Here is a 20,304-nt window from a genome sequence, read left to right on the forward strand (position 1 = left end):
CATGCTAATCTAAAGCTGGTTACTGCAAGACTATTTCTCCTTATCTCTTATCTCCTGGACTATTACTTACATTTATCAACATTCTTCACAAATGGCTGAGAAGGGGAGGTGAATGAAGTAAGAGCTTTACCAATATTGCTAACCCACAACCTCCAACCCTGAGACCCGCAGAAGCTTGTGTGAGCGCACACTTATCCACAGCTAGAAAAGACTAGACTGTGTTATTTTCAACCTCCACCTCAGACCCCATTTTCACTCCATTTTCATTAAGATTTTGGGATAGCAAATACACAAGGCTGGATCCTCAGCCAGTGTAAGTCGGGGTAGCTCCACTCAACCCCACATTGATTTCTACCAACTGAGAATCTGGCCCACAAATCTTACTATTTGAAACCCAGCTTTGGATTTTTTGGCGTGCATCGGAATGAGAAGATGAGAACGGAACGGTTGTGTGTACAACACTGGCCCCGGGGTGAACGGTAGAGCCAAACTCCCACAAAAAACCCATAAGCCTGAAGCAAAAGTCACTTTGGAAGATGAACATCCAATCCCTCGGTCAGCGCTGAGCTGACGAAAATAACTGGCTGGCTACTTTGGCACCGAAAGTCTCCGAATGATGAAGCAGTCACCCAACAGAATCAGTGTCCCTTGACCGTCAGCAGCATGAGATCCTTGGCCAAGAGTGCTCACAAGACAGTTGACAGAGTTCATATAATCAGCTGGTTCCTTATCTTAAAAGAAGATACTCCAAGGCTTAGGGTTATGTTACAGCAACTCCCTGCTCTCTGGCCTCCTTCAGACCCAGGTCTTTGGACCTTAGCCTCTGCCCACTTCTCAGACATGCCCCAACCTACAAAAACTCCAACAACTCATCCATTTCAAACTCTTCTTTCTCAAACGCCCTCTTTGCTTTGAAAATCCTTCATGGGCCTGTTCCGGACTAGCTCCAAGACTAGCCCTTGGTCTCTGTAGCTTCAACAGCCATTTTGAGATTTCTCCTTCACAGCTCCTACCACCAGAAACGACCTTCCCTACACCCCGTGTGGGGCTCTGCCTGATTCAGAGCAGGGAGTCGAACCTGGGTCTCCCACTTCCCATGTGAAGGCCCCGACCACAGGCTCCTGGCTATTCTGGGATCCCTCTCTCTGTGGCTGTTCAGAAATTCCAACCCAGTGCTGAACAGCCTTCCCCACAACAGTTTTGGCAAAACCAATACATTTCCACAACAGGTTTGTTCTGGCACATCGAAGTTTTCTGATCAATGACATTTCGTTGAAAAAAACCCAGACAGTTCTTAGCCCTTGCGTGCTGCTCCACATAGAATTAACTGATAACTAACCCAGTGTTACAGATGTAGTTTGTACGTCAGCCGCCATATACGATAACAATGTATTGTGTTATCAGGACCCTCATCTAAACCCTTCGGGCAAAGCTGTAAAAGCCCCCGGCCATAGTCAAATTGTACACTGAGAAAGGAAGGGATTCGAGTGCACAACCTTCAGGGACATGAAAGCTCTCCTTGGCATCACTGCTGCAATCAGAGGCGGTAGTAATTGCCGGCTCACTGATTAGCAGGAAACTAGAAATCAATTCAGGGCACTCGTAGACAAAGCAATCATCCAGCAAATGAAGAACACAACACAAAAAATAGCCTCCCTCCTATCCAAGTGCACCTCTCTAAACTTCAGCATTGACCAAACTAGGAATTTTTAAGAACAAGCATTCCAAATGGAATCTGACGATTCGCCCATCCATTCAGTTTTCACCTGGACAGCCCGGGTTTTGGCTTGTGTGTCCAGGTGCCATTTGACAAGCCCTGATGTCCATTTTTTTAATCTTGGGGGAAAGGGGCGGAACAGGGGGCAGGGCCTTGGGGGTCCAGTTACCAGCCATTAGAAAGGTAGCACACCTAGCCCATACATTTCCACATGACAACGTCCACAGGCAAAAAGAGGTAGAGGTAGGAGTAAGCTGCCTTGTACCTACCAATCGGACTGGTCAGTGCAGTTATAATGGCAACTTTTGAAAAATGTCCCCTTCACACTGCTGTTTGAACTGCAAAGAGATAGCTCCCTGTTCTCTAAAGATCCGAATGCCCAATGGCATGGACAAGTCTATAAGCATCTTCCTCCAAGAAAGCAACTTACAAACACAAAAGTAGAGAGGCTAGATATCAAAGGAGCTTCCAGATCACAACACGTTGAACATGCTCATGGATTTGAAACACACTGCTCTGAAAACATTACCTTGATTCAACAACACTAGGAGACAAGTAGTCACACATTGCCCTTCTTTAGAACCTGCTCCCAATGGCAATATATTTGCAGACTCCAAGGGTACCTCGACACCGCAAAAAGAAAACAAAAAAAACCCTGCAGCAGCAAGTCTCAGAGCCAGCGTCAACTGACTCAGCCTCTCCACGCAGGGCTAAAAATAGCCATCTAGACGTGTGGGCTCAGCGCCTCTCACCAGGTTTGAGAGCTGGGCTCCAGCCCGAACTCACACATCTCCACGGCTGTTTTTAACTCCACAAGCTCAAGTCAGCGGGCCTGTGGTCTGAGACTTGCTGCCGAGTGTCTTTTTCGCCATGCAGACGTACCCTAGTAGTAGAGGGTCAGGCTGACAATGCCGTTGGTTGAAGAGCTCGAAGTGCATTATGAGGGAAGTTATTAGCCCCACTTTAAAGACGGGGAAATAAGGCACAGAGTTTAAGCAATCTGAAGCACTGAGCCCCCAGAAAGCTGCCTAAGTATGCAGGAGCTGCAGGTGCTCTGACCATTAAGGACTTGCCCAAAGTCACACAGCTAGTCAGGATCAACACCAGGACCACAACCCAAAACATTCATTGTTATGATTACAACTATTAACTATTTGGATTGTGGTAGCATCTAGGGACCCCAGCCACAGACCAGGACTCCACCGTGCTAGGCGCTGTTTCATGTTTCAGGAGTTAAATGATCCTAGAATGTTACGATACTTTTTAACAGCACTTACCCATCCGCTATCCTGATTAACACACTACATATCACATTACATGCTGTAAACCTGCAGGCTTCATTATACGCTGTGTTAGTACAGAACATCGACTGCTTTTAAAAGCAACCTGCTTGCTTGCCCTGTGCTGAATGTTTTAGCTGGCCAGTGACCAACTCCTACTGTAGTATATACAGTGACTGTGTGTGTTATTCTGCAACACTATCATATGTGTAATTGACTATTGGGCAAGGTTACACAGCTGAAGAGATGAGGAAAAAATTCCATGACCCACTACAAAGTGGCTTTTTCAAGCAGCTGAACTTTGGGGCTACGGTTTTCAAAAGTGACTAGTGATTCTGGAGGCTTCATTTTTGCGGTGCCCAGCTTGAGACACCTGAAGGTGGTCTCGGCACTTTCTGAAAATCAGCAACCTTGAAGAGGTCCCAGGACTTGTCTACACAGCGCAGCAATGCACCCCAGAGGAGTGTGACTTCTTAAGTGCACCATCATGCTGGCTGCACACTAACTGGGCCAAACTAAAAGCACCCTAGTGCACATTAATGTAGCACTGTAGTAAAAGCTGAGGCCCCCTTAAATCACTGATTCTTTTGAAAATATTAGTCTTTTGTTTTTAGCAACAGTCACTTTGCTGGTAAAAATACCTCCTTAAGAAGCCCTACAGAGATACACAATAGTCTCATGGCTCAACTTCAGCACCAGGAGTCAAGCTATCTAAAGTCTATTCCTGGCTCTGACACAGATCCACTGTGTGACCTCAGACATGTTATTTAACCACTATCTGCAATGCGCATTGGTACACTGGGGCTGAGAAATGCTTTCCTGTCTTTTGGGGTGTGGCAAGCCTGTGTTATTTGTAAATCCCTCCCAGACAGAAAGTATCACAATTGTACATATTTCGCGACTGTTGATGGAAAGCCTCACCCTCAGAACAACAGATGATTCCTTCCATTTTAGCTGGAGCACCCTCACATTTCCCATGAAATCACCTTTTACTAAAGATGATCCAATTGACTACAAGCTCTTGCTGGCAGTAAGAGTTTGGGGTGGGGGGGCTGGATTTTTTAAAAAGGCACATGGAGAGGTACCAAAGACGAGGACCCATTGTGAAATGACTGAAGTGCAAACAATCCATTGGCAAAGTTCAAATGCAAGTGAAACGACAAATGCTCTTCAATTTCATGGCAATTTGCCAAGGAAAAAATTACACACACAATGTACTATTTGATTGATTGTTTTCTATTTCTTAATATCCATTTACCACCCCCTTCTGCCCCCCCCTTTTGGTTTTAATTTCAACAGATTATAACAATTCTTTTTTTAGAAAAAAAATTGCCTACACTGATGAAGACTGATTTATCTGAAGAACAAAAACTATACGGAAGGGAAACAGCTGCCACAGTGGACTGCTCTGCTGGAACTGGTCTTTGCAATATCTGCAGAGCAGGAGATTGACAATATACAACCAGCCCAGAGCAAGAACCAGCTTCCTTCCTAGCACAGGGAGCCAGCTGGATGTTCAAAAAGTCTTTAAAGACTGACGAGTATCAATATTGTGCCCCCTCTACCAAGCAGTAACAGATTTAGGGACTCTGCAGGTCAGGTTCCTTTTGGAGGAGGAACTGGTGATGCACAGTCCGGGTATGTTCTTAATGTAACTTCTTTATTTACACCAGTCCTTGAATAGAGGTGGTCAAAAACAGCACACAAGCTGTTTCAGAAATCTCATCCCAAACACCAATACCTGGTTCCCATGAAATCAATCCTGCCCCAAGAATTGATTCTATTAGACAGATTGAGGCAGTCAACTCTCCAGCTGCTTGCAACATCTCCCACACAAGAACCAGATCACAAAGCTAACAACAATACAGCATTTCTTCAAGGCCCGTACACTACTCACAGGCTAGGGAAAAAAAACTTTTAAGATTAAGTAACATCACTACCTGGTAATTCTGCCATAACGATATGTTGCTGGGATCACATCATCATATACTGACAACAGGCGTCAGTGGTATTAAATACTCACAGATTTCAGTTTTCCTTTGAGTAATTGCTGCATTAATTTTCAGTGGGAGTGTAATTTTACTAGTAAAAAAATTATACTTTATAAGTAATAGCACTTTTCAGCCTAAGGTTGCAAAGCTCCAGCTACCTGGATCAGAAGGAGCTTAACATAAGGGAGACGATTGGCTTGTGGGAATCAGGACATCTGTGTTTTATTTCCAAATTTCCCATGCTGCCTTGGCTATGCCACAACCGCCATGTGCCTCAGTCTCCACATCTGTACATCGAGGATAACAATATCACTCCTGGCTTACCAGCTTGACTCAATATTTGTTAAGGATTCTGAAATCTTCAGTTACAGAGGTGCAAAGTATCATTACAAAGACACAATACGGGACCATAACTCTGCCATCCAGTCTTAACAAGTGCATAGATTCTTCACCCCTTTCATATCGTAAGGCACCCATCACCTTGGTACCTGGGTGTTTTCCTCTTACCTCCGCCAGGAAAGTTTTAAAAGTTCTCAAGCTAGCATAGCTCAGTGCATTTTTATTCTTCCTGTAGCACCTGAATTATTACTGTGCAGAGGTAACAACAGAACACTTTGAATGCAGCGACGGCCTGTGCCCGGCGAGCCCGGGGGCTGTTCTGTTATCCCTCCACCAGGCTGCAGCACGGAGATGAAACACAGCGTGCAAGCCAATTCCTCCCACACACCACAGAAGACAAAGCATTTAAACCTGCTGAGCTAGGCCAGAAATGCATTTAAAGCTCTACAAGGAGCTCTGTAAGCACGCTGACGTGCAAGCCCAGGGTACAGAGTTGTTAATCAGGCACACGAATATCCTGTGACAATTATCCTAACTCACTAGGCTTTCCTTAATGGCTCCATTCATGGAGCTCATGCCAACCCTTGATGAAGCATCCATCATAGAGCCTGATTACCATCAGTGATGACAGGGTTCATCTGGTGTCTTGAAAGGTGGGCTGGACTGACTGCTCTGGAAGGCTGCAGTCCTCTGGTTATCCACCCACCTGGGATCGCATGGACAGTGGCAGTATCAGCTGCTCCCAGGTGCTGCCTTGCTCCACAGGTCTCAGCCCAGACATGGAAAAAGGTCAAGTGCGAAGTAAGAGGGGAGATCAGCCCCCATGGACCAGTTAACCCTCACACCTGCCCAGCGTGTGCCCTCAGGTGCTGAGATGCAGCAAGTCATCCACAGCGAGCCGAAGAGGCGTATAAAACTTCATGCCATCTTTGTGCTCATACAGCTGGCGAAAGAACCTAAAAACGTGGCTCTCCTGATGAGATGCCTTTTCCTCTCTCTAGTATTGTCTTGGGGCCCAGATCTTGTCCAATGGCCTAACAAGGCCTCACTGCCTTGCTCATTTTCTCTTCCAGCAAGCAGTGGCGGGGGACAGGGGAGAATCAGATGAACAATTCTTGCCCTGGCACAAATCTGATTTTTTCCTCCCTCAAAAGCCCCAGCCTCAGCATCCACTGGTTGGAGAATTTTGGGCCCACAACAGATTTCCAAGTGTGATCCAAAGTGGGGACGTGAGCTTGGCTTTCCTGAGGAGTGACCCAGGCCCATGCGCGCTTGGCTGGAGGGATCTTTCCTCTTCCAACCAGAAGAATGACTGAATGACGGACGCTTTTGGCAGTGAAACGATATCATACTTTGCAGAAACCTACAAGGCTCAGGAGTCAAAGGCGCAGAAAGCACAGTACACCAATGACATTGAAAGCATTCAGTCCCATTGGTGGAAAGCATGTTTATATAAACACACACAGAGAAGGAAGGATGGTCTTTGGGTTCAGGTATTGGACTAGGATTCAGAAGCTGTACACTCTGTGGGACCACAAATAGCCCTTACTATGTATTGCTACAGTGCAGTGGTTTCCAACCTTTTTTCATTTGCAGACCCCTACAACATTCCAAATGGAGGTGCGGACCCGTTTGGAAATCCTAGGCAGTCTGCGGACTCCCAGGGTCCGCAGACTGCAGGTTGAAGCCATTGATCTGGTGTACAGCACAAAGGGGCACTCATTTCAGTTACGGCCTTTAAGGGCTGAAGTAATATCAATGATACGCTGAAAATCGACAAAGGTTTAAATGCAACTGAGATTTGCAAACTCCAAACACCGTCAGTGTCTGCAAGACTGTGCCAGCAAGTCCTTTGGCCTCTTGACCCTGATCATTCAGGGGCTGAACGCCCTCTGAGTCATACCCTATTCTCAACACAAAGTAGATGCCCATTTGATGCCAAGAATGATCAAATCACTTGTCCAGCTGAGTTAGCACCGATGCAAATCCTTCCCTTAATTAAAAAAAAAAAAGAGGATAATTTTTAAAAAACCTTCATTCTAGCTTTTCACTTTAAAATAGGGAAAGTATGATGAAAACAGACTCAATCCGTCTATAAACGTACTAGCTGGACAGAAGATATAGATATCCGTGATCATTAACAGTGATTTAAACCCCTCCCCATTCATGCCCCTCTCAAGCTCAAAGATTTAGGACACTTCTCTCCATTAGAAGTGCAGGACTCACTGGCGTTCAACCCATTCAGAACCAACGTTGAAAGCTCTCCCCTCATCTCTGGGCAGAAAGAAATTACACTGCAGATGCTGCAGAATAGTGAATCCAAAAGGCAGTAAGAATAGAGGGACAAATTCCAAACTCCTGGGCCTGGCTTTAGTTGCCACAAATAAAACAGGGAATAAAATGCTCCAGGTCTTTTTAGCACTGACTTTCTGTAGCTTCCTTTCAGGAAAGGAAGGGCTGGGGGGAAATCAGACAGCTGTGATATCGGACAGATTATATACTCATACTAAAGAGGAAAACACAAAAGAACAGGAAAAACTATATACTGAAAACTTGGGAGGAAAAAAACCTCAGCCTGTTAAAACGCTTAAACTTCTTCCTGCTGTACAATAAATGCAGTTAAATATTAACTTTCGCAGCAAATATACCTGCAGGTTATATAGCCCCATTAATAGACGCAGTTGCTTATGAGACCAAAATTGTACATAGGCTGTGTTTTACCTGCTGAATGCTACTCTAGGCGTGTTATGCATTTCACTCTACAGTACTCTACTGTCCTGCTGCATTAACCTGCGGAACCAAAGGACGGAGGTGGAGCCTGCTTAAAGGATCTTTCCATCTACAGCCAAACATTAGGCCCTCAGGTAATGACAGAGCCTGGGGGTTGATTCTGAGATGGATCCACCAGGTAATTCTCATTGCTGCGGGAGGTCTCTTTCTCTTTGACTCCTGCTCAATAGACCAGGTTAAGGACATAACATGCTTCACCTTCTCCCCCAACCAACCCATCTGACTACACAAAAAACCAAGTCCCTTGCATCTGCAATAACCACGTACTTACTGGAGTTCAGAGGCTGCCCCCTAAAGCGGATGGCACTAGGAACGAGATCGAGGAGCAAGAGGGCTGAAAACTGACGACAACTGGCTTCCAAAACAAGGGGAAAAGAGAGGAAAAAAAAAAACGTTACAACAGGAATTCAAACCCTGAGTCACCTCCCCTCCCCTTCCAATAGACCAGTGCGATGGGTAAACATTTCCAAATATGGAGATCAAGACTCCAAAGGATGTCAAAAAAACCACCCTTCTCTCCCTAGCTTTGCCACTTGGACGACTTGCCCATCTCGAGACAGAATTCTGCGCTGTGTGTGAATTATTAACTCCACGGGATGCACACCACGTTGCATGCCCCACTAGCATTGCAGTCCTTGGTCTGCACTTGGGAAGCTCCCGGCTTGAAGTGCAACATGCCGAGCGGATTTAATTCCCTTTGCAACAGTGTACTGGGGAGAAAGCAACCAACCGATGAGGGATGGGACAGGCCAGCAGTATTTTGCTGGCATTTTGCTACAAACATTATCGGCCTTTGCTGGTGCCACGCCTCCTCCCTGGAAGAGACTGTATCAGAAAAAGATGCACTGCACTGCGGGCAGGCAGCCTAGCGTCCCATACATCACGGGCGGATGCAGCGCCTTGGGGAACTTCGCTGCAGGGTATTGTGGGATATCAACACTTCTCTTGGGGAATTGTGGGAACTTGGGGTCAAGTTCCCATAATTTGCAGGAGACCAAGCAGATCATTTGTAAGTTTAAAAAAAAACAACACTACTTAAAGAGGACTGGGTAGATTTGGCCTCCGTGCCAAGGCATCAACGCACAGGCAGGTCTCTAGCAGCAGCCCGAGCAGGACACAGCCGAAAAGCTCACCAGGGAAGAGAGGAGCATGATCCAAACCATGAGTGGTGCCAGCAGAAGAGAGAGCATGGCCTGGTCACAGCAACAGATTCCCTGGCAGAGCAAACCCTCAGGGGAGCATCCCCAGACGCACACATCTCAGGCCAACGCATTTGGTTTAGATCTCTGACCCGAGGTGTCTCCAGGGGAAACATGACCTAGGTTTTATTACATTTGAAAAAAACACAGAGACCGGATATACCCTCTCAACAGGCTCTGCCAATGGAACCTAAGCTGCAGGAATCCCATGTAGCGGGATGTATAGTGCCAATGCACTACAAGGGATGGCGGAGGGAGGGTTAGAGGTGTCTGGATCAGCCAGCATGAGGGACCTGGGCTGATGCAGTGCTCCTCCCACGTAGCCTCCGTGCGGCAATCCTACGGCATCTGGCTGGATTTTAACGCTGTCCATCCCTGGCAGAACCGCTCCAAGAGTGGTAAGTGGCTGGTGGGTATTAATGCTGCAGGCCCACCAGCATGAATCTCCCTTCAGGTGCAGCTGCTCCATGGCTGAAAGGGAAGCAGATCCCAATGCCTGTGCCCAAGGGGGAAACTCATCCTAAAAACTTCTATAACCCTTCTGTCTGCGGAGAGAGAGAACGGCCCACCCAGAGGTAAGGGCTGCAGTCATTAGCTTCACTGAACATATAGAATTTGAGGTATGTGCAGTTCAGAACACTTCCAACAGGAATGGGCTGTAGAGCTGATGTTACCATAGATGGTTTTTTTATTTGTTTGTTTGTTTGTTTTTTAAACAAGATGCTGTCAGATTTCCAGGCACTGAACTCCAAAGCTGGCTTTGCCCATGTATGGCCAATCAACTTTAAAAAGTGATATTTTTTAATACAGCATTTAGTTTTAACCAAAACAGCACCAAGGATTCTGGAGGGGCATCAAAAGATTCAAGGGCCAAGACAGAGTGGAAGGATGGTCTAGTGGTTACAGCACTAGACTGGGACCTGAGAAACCCAGGTTCAACTCCTTGCTCTGCCACAGATTTCTGGTATGGCCTTGGGCAAGTCACTTAGCCTCTCTGTGCCTCAGTTCCCCATCTGTACAATGGAGATAACAGCAATGCCCTATCACACAGGGTGTCATGAGGATACACATCTGAACTGCTAAGAAACTGCACTGATGGGGCCCAAATAAATACCTAAGATAGGCAGCAAAGGGCACCAAGGCCTCCAGGGATCAAGGCTATGATCGTTCCGATGTCTTGGGAGATGGAGAACATGAGCACCTTTGCTCTAGAGAAACCAGAGTTCTCTTCCCCATTAGGAAGAGAATCAAACATAGCTTAAATGCCGTTCCCACTGCACAGAAAGCTTGACGAGGCAGAATGCACCCACAAAACAGAGATGCACACAAACACACACACCCCTCTTTAAATGTAAGGAGACTTAACATGAGCAACCATTAATTCAAAGAGCAATGACCGGGATGCACGACAGCACAGCACTTCGTTTTCATCAGGCAGCCAAAAGCTGGGACAGGTCTTTCCTGGGAGGTGGCTGTTGAATTACTTTTTTAAAACCCAGTGACGACACTCAGAGGGGTACCAGCTGCACTTGCCTTTGACATGGGAGCCAGGCGCATTCCTAATGCACCAAGGCCGTATGGGGCAGTCTGTTCTATCCCATTCAAGGGCTAACCCCCTGGTACCAGTGGGAGCAGGCTCTCTACCATTGTGGTGATGAAGGCCACATCTGTGCCTGGATGGATTTTGTAAAACCACCTGCTCAAGGAACGCAGAGCAAAACACCAGGAAGCACATGAAACGGGCAGCAGAAGCCTCGGCGCGCCAAGCACAGAGAGCAGTGAGGTAGGTGTTAGAAAAGGGGCCACAGGAGCACATTGACCCTCTGTGGATCAGGACTCAGAGCACAAACAGGCTGAGGTCCCCAGGAAAAGGGCCGGCAACATTTAACGAGCACCAGGCGCCATCACTCTGCCTGCGTCTGCCGAGAGGAGAAATATCAGCTGTGTCAGCCTGAGAGAGAAATCACCCACCTGCCCTACTAACCATGAGAGGAACGCAGGCTGCAGCGAGTGGGGGACTAAGGGAACGAACCCCGGAGGCACGCTGGCTATTAATGCGCCCATCTGATTTACACAGGGGCTGGCAGGACATGATTTACTGCCACTTGGCCTGCAGCATGGGATTAATGGGTCCGTGACCTTACAGGGAAAGGTTGGATTCTCAACCAGAGATAATGTATCAAGAGAAAAACGGGCTGAGAGCCGGGGACCGAACCCATCCTGGTCAAGTTAATGATCCGGGCTGGCAGGCAGCCTGTCTTGGGAGCGCGGCTTTCCAGCAAGTTTAAACGATCCCAATTCGATTGGAATAAAGTGCTAATCTCCCCCGAAAGACAGCTGCGTACCAGTAGTACGCAGAGTGAGCCACAAACAGCCAGTATGGCACCTTGAGAGCGCATGCAAAGCATTGTATTACATGCAAATACGTGCATTGTCCTTTTGTGACATGAGCATATTAGACACCAAAATGCCCCCAGAGCCTATTGACCAGCCGCATTTTCCTGGGCAGCTCCAAGGGTCCCTCCCGACTTTCCTTGCTCCAATTTTACCTTACTCTTTTCGTTACTACATTGCCCATTTAGCCTGACAGCTCTTCTGTCTGCAAGGAAGACTGCAAGGCATCTCAGCACACCAGGGAGAAACTCTGCCCAGACAGAGATCACTGATGTACAACACAAACTCTTCCTTCCCTGCACACGCCCAGTCTGTGCTAGACTGGGAAGCAAAAGCCCAGGGACTGAAAAGAAAAAGAAAAACCACAACCCCTTGCACGGCAGTATGGATCACCGACACTAGGCCAGTGGTTCAGGCCATGACCAATTTCACTTAAATGACATTATGTAACCAGGATCCCTCAGTACATTTGATTCACAACCGTCTCCACAGCCAGAGCGCATGAGCGGCAACACCCGCACACCACTGGGGCTTCGGCAGCGTCGCAGGAAGACACAGGGCGAACACCAGGCCCTCTTGCAGAAGGTGAGGATCTGGGGCATTTCAAAAGAAGCTGTCAGATTTGCAGACAAACTATGCACTGTCAAATGTGCTAACACAAAGGTGTGTGACTGCTCCCATTTGCAGTCAAAGGCAAATACTGGGTCACAAAGAATTAATATAGACAGAAGTCACAGAAAAGCAGGAGCTGGCTTTTATCATCTTGGCCAGAAGCATTTCCCTAGGAGGCTGCATCGTAGCTCTGAAATGGCTCCATATTCAGAGAGTACATGTGTGCATGCATACAAATACTTTACACGTACGCAAACACAGATGATAGATTACACACGTGCACAACGCATGGATAAACTTTATATATCACATGCATCACTGTGTACTGCACATGCATGTTTCATCTATATCCGCTGCTACATTTTACGTATTTACATATACACACACACATACCCTCATATATATCATGGACACATCTGGTATCAGACCTCAGCACACCTACTTCAGCGAGCACAACAGAAGCTCTAAAATTCTACTCAGCCCAGGGCTCTGAACATTAATAACTTTGTAGAGGTTCTGAGCACCTGAGCTCTCAGCTTCTCCACCACAGAAGGCACCGAGTGCCAGGACATTCAGCACTGCACAAAGTTAGTGCCTGTGTCTCAAATCTTCAGTGAGCCTCCACTCTCCATTAAGTGATTGTGATTCCTTAGGAAAAATCATAAACAAGGGTCTCGAGTTGGAATTCTTGGGGAGAAACCAGCACAGAATTACCCGGGGTGGACAAGAAATAGGTCTACATACCAGTTCTGGCACTGAACACTCCTGGATGAATGCAGAAAGGCACTTTGAAGATATTCAGGGTTTCCTCCTTCCAAAATCTCCTCCTGAGTCACAACTCTGGATTTCTTTCCCAGCCCTGGAAAGACACACAATTAATCCCCGTGATGAACAGGCCTCTCTACAATTATTTTCCAAAGCTTGCAGTTTAAACCACACTACTTCTGGGATGTTTTGCACATTTTCCTTGTACTGCAAAATCAGATGGAGGTTTAGTATGTGGATTCCTCTGGGACACCCACCATCTGTACGTTGTGAACAAGATTACAGCTAGTGCCAGCCAGGAAAGTGAGTGACGGAGACTTTCAAGGCACCATGCTCATAAAACATGCTAACTTCTGAGAGGGGGTGGGAGGGAAAGAGACGCAAATGATGTCGGGGGAGGAGGGTGAATATGATCTGCTGGCAAGCGTATCTGGGCTGCTCTGTTGCTGTTAAACCCCACCTTATCCATTTAGGGGGCCGGATGTGATCCTCAACCCCAACATTTTCCACAGTCAGAGTAATACACACATGGAATTACTTTTACTGCACTTTTGGGACCAATACGGTTGATCATCCACAGGAGTAAAGTAAGGATACCAGCGAAGAAGCTTTTCTCAGCCTTTCCCTTTCCTCCTCGGCTGGATCCACATCCCGGGTCCTCTTGCTACTTGCTACAGGACCGCAGCTCCAAAGTGAACCTGACTCAATTCCTGTACATTTCACTTTGCTGCCCTTCTAGGAGAAGCCCTGAAAACTCATGATGGTGGCAGTTTCACCCTTGCATAAAATGTAAGCAGAGTTATTCTGCAGCAGTCAGAGCAGGGCACTGGGAGTGAAGTTCTAATCTTGGCTTTGCCACTCCAAGTGTGGCCAACCCCCATGACCGATGTGTTGCCGTGTGGTACGCTGAGACACACCACTGGCGTTCCTCAGGCTGCACAGTTTCCATTTGTGGCTGTGATGCTAGAACCACTCAGCTGAGGCATGCAATTCTCTCACCTGGGCTATGTACGAGGAAACATTTTTCTATCACAAGCAGTAAAACCCCAGTGGTTACCTCTAGACCGTTTACAGCAATGCAAGAGGAAGGCACCTAGTTTTCCCACAAACAGGACACCTTTTCCGTTGCTTCCACAGCAGGTCTGTAAAGGGTACAGATTCCAAAGGGAGGATAATTTCCTTCCCCTCTCATTTGCAAAATATCCTTTTTAAGAGTAGTTTGTTTCTGCACCAATAGCCTGATGCTGGAATACTGACATCAAGGAGCGTATTTTGCCACTGGTTTCAATAGGCGCAGACCCCCTAGTGTGGAAAAGTCATTAATGTGCATTGGGCTCGCTCCTGTAATCTACTGAGCACTCTTCCCTGATCCACCCCGAGCACTTAGGCATCTTCTCAACTTTGAGCACCGTGAGTAGTACCACTGAAGTCAATGGGACTATTCACGTCCTTAAAGCTATAAGCACTGATGAGGCCTCAGCGGGAGTGCTGTGTCCAGTTCCCGGCACCACGCGATGGGAAAGATGTAGACAAACTGAAGAAAGTCATGAGGAGAGCCACGAAAATGAGGAAAGGTCTAGAAAACATGACCTATGAGGTGAGATTGAAAAAAATGGGTTTGTTTAGTCTGGAGAAGAGAAGACTGAGTGGGGACATGATAACAGGCTTCAAGTACATAAAAGGCTGTTACAAAGAGGAGGGTGATAAATTGTTCTCCTTAACCACAGAGAACAGGACAAGAAGAAATGGGCTTCAACTGAAGGAAGGTAGATTTAGGCTGGACATTAGGAAAAACTTCCTTACTGTCAGGATGGATAAGCCCTGGAATAAATCACCCAGGGAGGTTGTGGAAAGCCATCGTATGGGCCAGGGATGGTCTAGACGATACTTGGTCCTGTTTCAATACAGGGGACTGAATCAGCTGATCTATCACTGTTCCTTCCAGCCCTATGTTTCTTTGTGCTTTGCTGCACTGGGGCAAAGCACTCAGCACCTTCCAAGATCAAACCTAGCATGCTCTCCCTGTGACTCAGCCCAGCACTGATGCATCTCAGGATCTGACTCATGTTCCAGAACAAGAGACATCGGAGTTATCAGCCTTCCTACTGCTTACTGCAGGCGTCACCAGACCTATAACTTAAAACAGGCAGAGCCAAGCCACAGACAGACTACAATAGCCTAAAATGCAGCCCATTACTGGCCTCTTCAACTTATTGCACGGTACAGACGAAGATGAAAAATTGCAGACTGCTGTTGCGGATGAACTCAGCCAACAGGCAAATTCTCTCCATCCATCCAAGAGGAGACAAGTACAAGCAAATATTAGGGTTGTGTGTGTTTACATTTCATGTAAAACTGATGTAGAGTTATATGCAATTTAGGTGCTGCCCTTCGGCTCCTGGCAAGATGCCTTGAGATCTTATCTGCAATGGGGAAATCTACAGAACATTCCCCACTAGTTCTAATATTGGTTCAGCTGAGCCAGCATTAATGCCAGTGGGAGCTTCGTGTAGACAATGCTCCTGTGACCAGACCTGGTTTTAAAACAGTTCCCATCAGACTTTGCATTCAGCAGGTTTAACTAAAATATTTTTAAAATGTCACCACTATGTACAGACCAGGGGTCGACAACCTTTCAGAAGTGGTGTGCCAAGTCTTATTCACTCTAATGTAAGGTTTCGGGTGCCAGTAATACGTTGTAATGCAGGGGTAGGCAATCTATGCCACGCGTGCCAAAGGCGGTACGCAAGCTGATTTTCAGTGGCACTCTCACTGCCTGGGTCCTGGCCACTGGTCCGGTGGGCTCTGCATTTTAATTTAATTTTAAATGAAGCTTCTTAAATATTTAAAAAACTTTATTTACTTTACATACAAAAACAGTTTAGTGATGTATTATAGACTTATAGAAAGAGACCTTCTAAAAACGTTAAAATGTATCACTGCCACGCGAAACCTTAAATTAGAGAGAATAAATGAAGACTCGGCACATCACTTCTGAAAGGTTGCTGACGCTTGTTGTAATGTTTTTAGAAGGTCTCTTTCTATAAGTCTATAACATATCACTAAACTATTGTTGTATGTAAAGTAAATAAGGGTTTTAAAATGTTTAAGAAGCTTCATTTAAAATTAAATTAAAATGCAGAGCCCCCCGGACTGGCGGCCAAGACCTGGGAAGTGCGAGTGCCACTGAAAATCAGCTCGCGTGCCGCCTTTGGCACGCATGCCATAGATTGCCTAAACCTGGTACAAACACTAGTCTGTTGCTGGGTCCCACGCGTTTCAGCTGTTTATTCACTCATTCTGGGTTTGTGCCATGGCACATTCTCCTGGGCTCAGACCTCTTATCTGAGGCCCTTCCTTGGGATGCTATTTGCCACAGACTATCTTCCTTTTTCCTTTTTTTTTTGGGGGTGCCCAACATAACAACCCTGATAACTGGTGCTCCAGGTTTTCTGAAAACAAAACCCCCTTGTCTCGTGTGTTGGACACTCAAAAATTGAGGCACCTACAATCACTAAATCTCACCCATTAAAGTGGCAATTGTCAAAACTATTTTATGATGTAGCAGCCTTTCTTTAAAAAAAAAAAATCTCATTCACTCTTCTGCTAATTCACAACATTTATCCATGCTAAGGCCTGGTCTACAGTTGAAAGCCTTACTGGGGTCCCTATTTTGGTTAGGGGTGTGATTTATTTTTTTAAACTGAAATAGTGATACCAGTAAAAGTCCTGATGTAGACGCAGTTACACTGGTATGAAGATGCCTTATACCAATGTAGCTTACTCCCCTTCTGGTAAAGAACAGCTGTACTGCTGTAACCGCGTCTGCACTAGAGGGATTGTCCCGCCTTTAGCGACGCCGATACAGTTAAAATGATGCGTAGACAAGCTCTCAAGGAATTAGTTCCCAGTGTGAATTAACAAGGGTCTGTTGGTGTATGATTGCCAGGCGCTTGGGGAGGAGGAGGGAAATGAGTTTGCCTCCCTTTGTCCCTAGACTTCAATCCACCTCCATCTGACCGTTTTGTTTGAAATGAAAAATGCTTTAAAAATTTGCAGGATTTAGACCGATCCTTTAACCCACCTCCTGTCCAGTGCTTGGGATTCGTTGCCAAAATCTCCAAGATTAGGTTCCTAAATATAAATGACCTAATTTTCAGAACTGCTACGCTCCTTTAGCTTCCACGGACTTGAACAATATTCCAGGATATTCAGCACTGCCGAAAAACCAGGCCACTTACCTTTTGGTGCCTGAACACTGACTGCGGAGCCTATATCAAGCAGCTCGGTTTGCTATTTCAGAGCATGATGATTAGGCCTATCTGGTATTAGGGCCCAGTCTTGCCAACAATTACACATCTGGGTAACTTCACTCATGTGAACAGTGCCACTGAGTTACTCACCAAGTAACTGCAGGATTGAGTCCTTATTAAGTTTATTTGGTTTCTGTGTTTATTAGGTTCTAATATTTTATACACATTGACAATAATAATTTTTCTGAAACGAATTCAATAAAAAATGATAATGCAAAAAAATATAACCTGGAAGTGTGTGGGGTGTGGTTTTTTGTTTTGTTTTGTTTTGTTTTTATGATTTTCTTCTGGTCAACCCTTGTTGGGAAGTGAATCGAGTCAAACAGTGACAGCTACCACTCCTTTGCTGCCTTCTCGGAGGGGGGATTGCTGCAGAAAACCAGGAGGCCAGACACTCCACTGGTGTAAATCAGCACCGTTCCATTGAAGTCAATGCCAATTTACAGCAATGGAGGAGGCAGTCCTGGGTTTCCACTCGTGATGAAGTGTGCACTCTCCTAATCTATTATGCCCAGCCGCGAGCTGTTCTGATAACTATGGCTTTTAAATCAACCACAACCGGAGTGTCCATGTCAGACATGCAGGGACTCACCACCACTGTGCTCTCAGGACATCCTGCGAAAGGAAAGATGATGTCAGACACAGGCAGTATGGGCCAGCTGCATCAGCTCTGATGGGTAAAATTAGCTCCAGTAAGAGGAGCATCTCACCCACAGGACTTCGCATACATCAGGGCAGGAGAGCTTTCCTATGTAAACCATGACCTCACCTCCATCCTTGCCTGCATTCCTGAGCCAGCAAACCTGGCTGCAGGAACAAATTACCAATTTTTAACTTTGACTTTACACTAAAGCTTCAGGTTTACTCCCAATGGTCATAAAATTGTGCCCCAAAAAGGGACCTTATCGATCTATTGCACAGTGCATTCCTTTGGAGCAGTCCAGAACAGAAGGGCTCAGGCTGCACTGGACAAGTACTAGGATGCCCTTGCAAGCCAAGCACCCAACTGGAAGGGGCCAAGCGAGGGAAAAGATTCATGCCCCAAGTGGCTCCTTTCTCCAGCTCCATCCTTCTGTCCCAGGACGGAAAAATGACCACAAGTTCTCCCTCCCTGCAGTTCTGCAGACAGAGTGAGGGGCTGGGGTTCTGCAGACCGCTCCTCAAAGCACAGGGCTGATATCCTGAGCTGCCAGCTCGTGGGGCCCCAGTATGATACTGGCCCCCTTGCAGATGGCGTTATTTACAATGTACACACCACTGCTTCTGGAAGCAGGTGAGGAAAGGAGGAGAAAGGCAGGAGAGGAGGCTGCGGAGTGAGGGAAACTGATGTGCATCATGGAGAGGCTCCTGATGAACAAATGAGTGAGCCAGAGGTTCGAAGGAAGCCACCAGAGGGGAGCAGTGAGGAAGGAAAGAGGGATCAGTCATCACAAACCTTGATTAAAATGGACCTTGACAGAATAAAAATCATGGGCCTGATTCTGCACGGATCTACAGTTGCCAACAACAGTCATGCAGGATTTACACTTGTGTGCAACTGACAGCAAAATCAGGCCCTGTATTTTTTTTTTAACCATCTCCCCATCCCCATGTGGCTAATAAACACCAGATTACTGAAAGCAGATTATTTTCAAAACTGCTGAATTGACTTTTCACCATTTGCTGTCTGCATTTCCCTTAGACTGTGAAAGACACCAGTCAGTTTCACTTGCCTCTCCCCTGGGACTCCTCTCCGCTCCAACAAGAAACAAGTTGCAGGGTCTAGGTTTCAAAGGGGAATATTTTAAAATCCAAAACCAAAAAAGGCTTGCACAGACTATCATTAATATGGTAGATTGGGGCATCATTGTGCCAGGCAGTCTACAGACATATAGCAAGAGACAGTGCCTGTCCCAAAAACTTATAATTTAAACAGACAAGCCAGACCAAGGGTAGAAGGGGAAACTGAGACACAAAGCGGGGAAGTGACTTGCCCGAAGTCATGGAGCAGGTCAGTGGCAGAACCAGGAACAGAACTCAGACATCCTGACTCCCAGCCTCGTGCCCTGTTTAGCCAGATCCTATATGGACTGCAATCTCTTAGGGCAGGGTGTTTGTCTGTATAACACCACCTACAACAGGGTTACAAAGACCTACTACAATACAAGTGAACATATTGGAGCAGCAGGGTCTGTGTTAGAAAAAAATAAATGTTCCTTCATCTGCATGTATTTTAAGCCCTTCAGAATAGAGATTGCCGCTTTCCACATTTGTGTACAGCTATAAGCACAAGGCAGCCCTTAAGAACTTACTGCTATAAAATGAATAATTTGGGGGGCTTTTATATTAGATTTTTATTAAAGCAAAATTCTCACTTTGGACCTAAACTACTGGACAATCTTGTTCATTCATGCACTTCCATTAAAGCAATTTTCATTTCACCGGCTCACTCCGATGGGTCACCAGATTTCACAATCCACTTTGATTCCCAACGTCACCAACCTTTAGAGAGGTTACGTATTTTTAAAGGCTTTATCATCCATTATCTAAAAAGGAGTATAATCAAAAGGCACTCAGGAGTGCCAGTAAATCTCTACATCTGGTTTAGAAATGTCTGGTTCCCCCCACCCCTGAGTAATAGCACAGTGCCCTAGGATGAGTGAACATTGGCTATTCTCTTTCATTTTTACATTTTAATACTAAATTCTCATAGTTTCAGACTTAGATATAGCGAGAGGCTTAGAATGAGGTCATCATCGGGCCTCAATGCTACATTAAAAGTTCATGGTCTTAGTTGCTTTGTTTTACCATCCAACACTCCCCTCCAAAAGCCGCAAGATCAGGAGGCGGAGACGGATTCTCCAACCAGGCTGATTTTTTCTTTAAAAAAGCAGTCAGCTGGTACCCTAATCAATGGGTCGCCAC

At 46.2% G+C, this 20,304-nt stretch overlaps 1 protein-coding gene across 7 annotated transcripts in view; it reads right to left on the bottom strand.

Annotated features, from left to right (window-relative positions):
• Positions 1 to 20,304, bottom strand: part of LPP (LIM domain containing preferred translocation partner in lipoma) — a 454,652-nt gene that overhangs the window by 406,389 nt on the left and 27,959 nt on the right. For 3 of the 7 annotated variants that reach the window (XM_032777311.2, XM_032777310.2, XM_032777322.2), the window contains one exon: positions 13,067 to 13,181. The gene's annotated coding sequence lies outside the window, so the exon portion shown is untranslated. Of the gene's footprint in view, positions 1 to 6,033; positions 6,102 to 8,388; positions 8,491 to 13,066; positions 13,182 to 20,304 lie in introns of those variants that run through there. The other 4 variants (XM_032777324.2, XM_032777313.2, XM_032777315.2 and 1 more) reach the window with 2 other exon arrangements.

Source organism: Chelonoidis abingdonii, chromosome 8 (assembly GCF_003597395.2).
Source record: "Chelonoidis abingdonii isolate Lonesome George chromosome 8, CheloAbing_2.0, whole genome shotgun sequence".
Lineage (NCBI taxonomy): Eukaryota > Metazoa > Chordata > Testudines > Testudinidae > Chelonoidis > Chelonoidis abingdonii.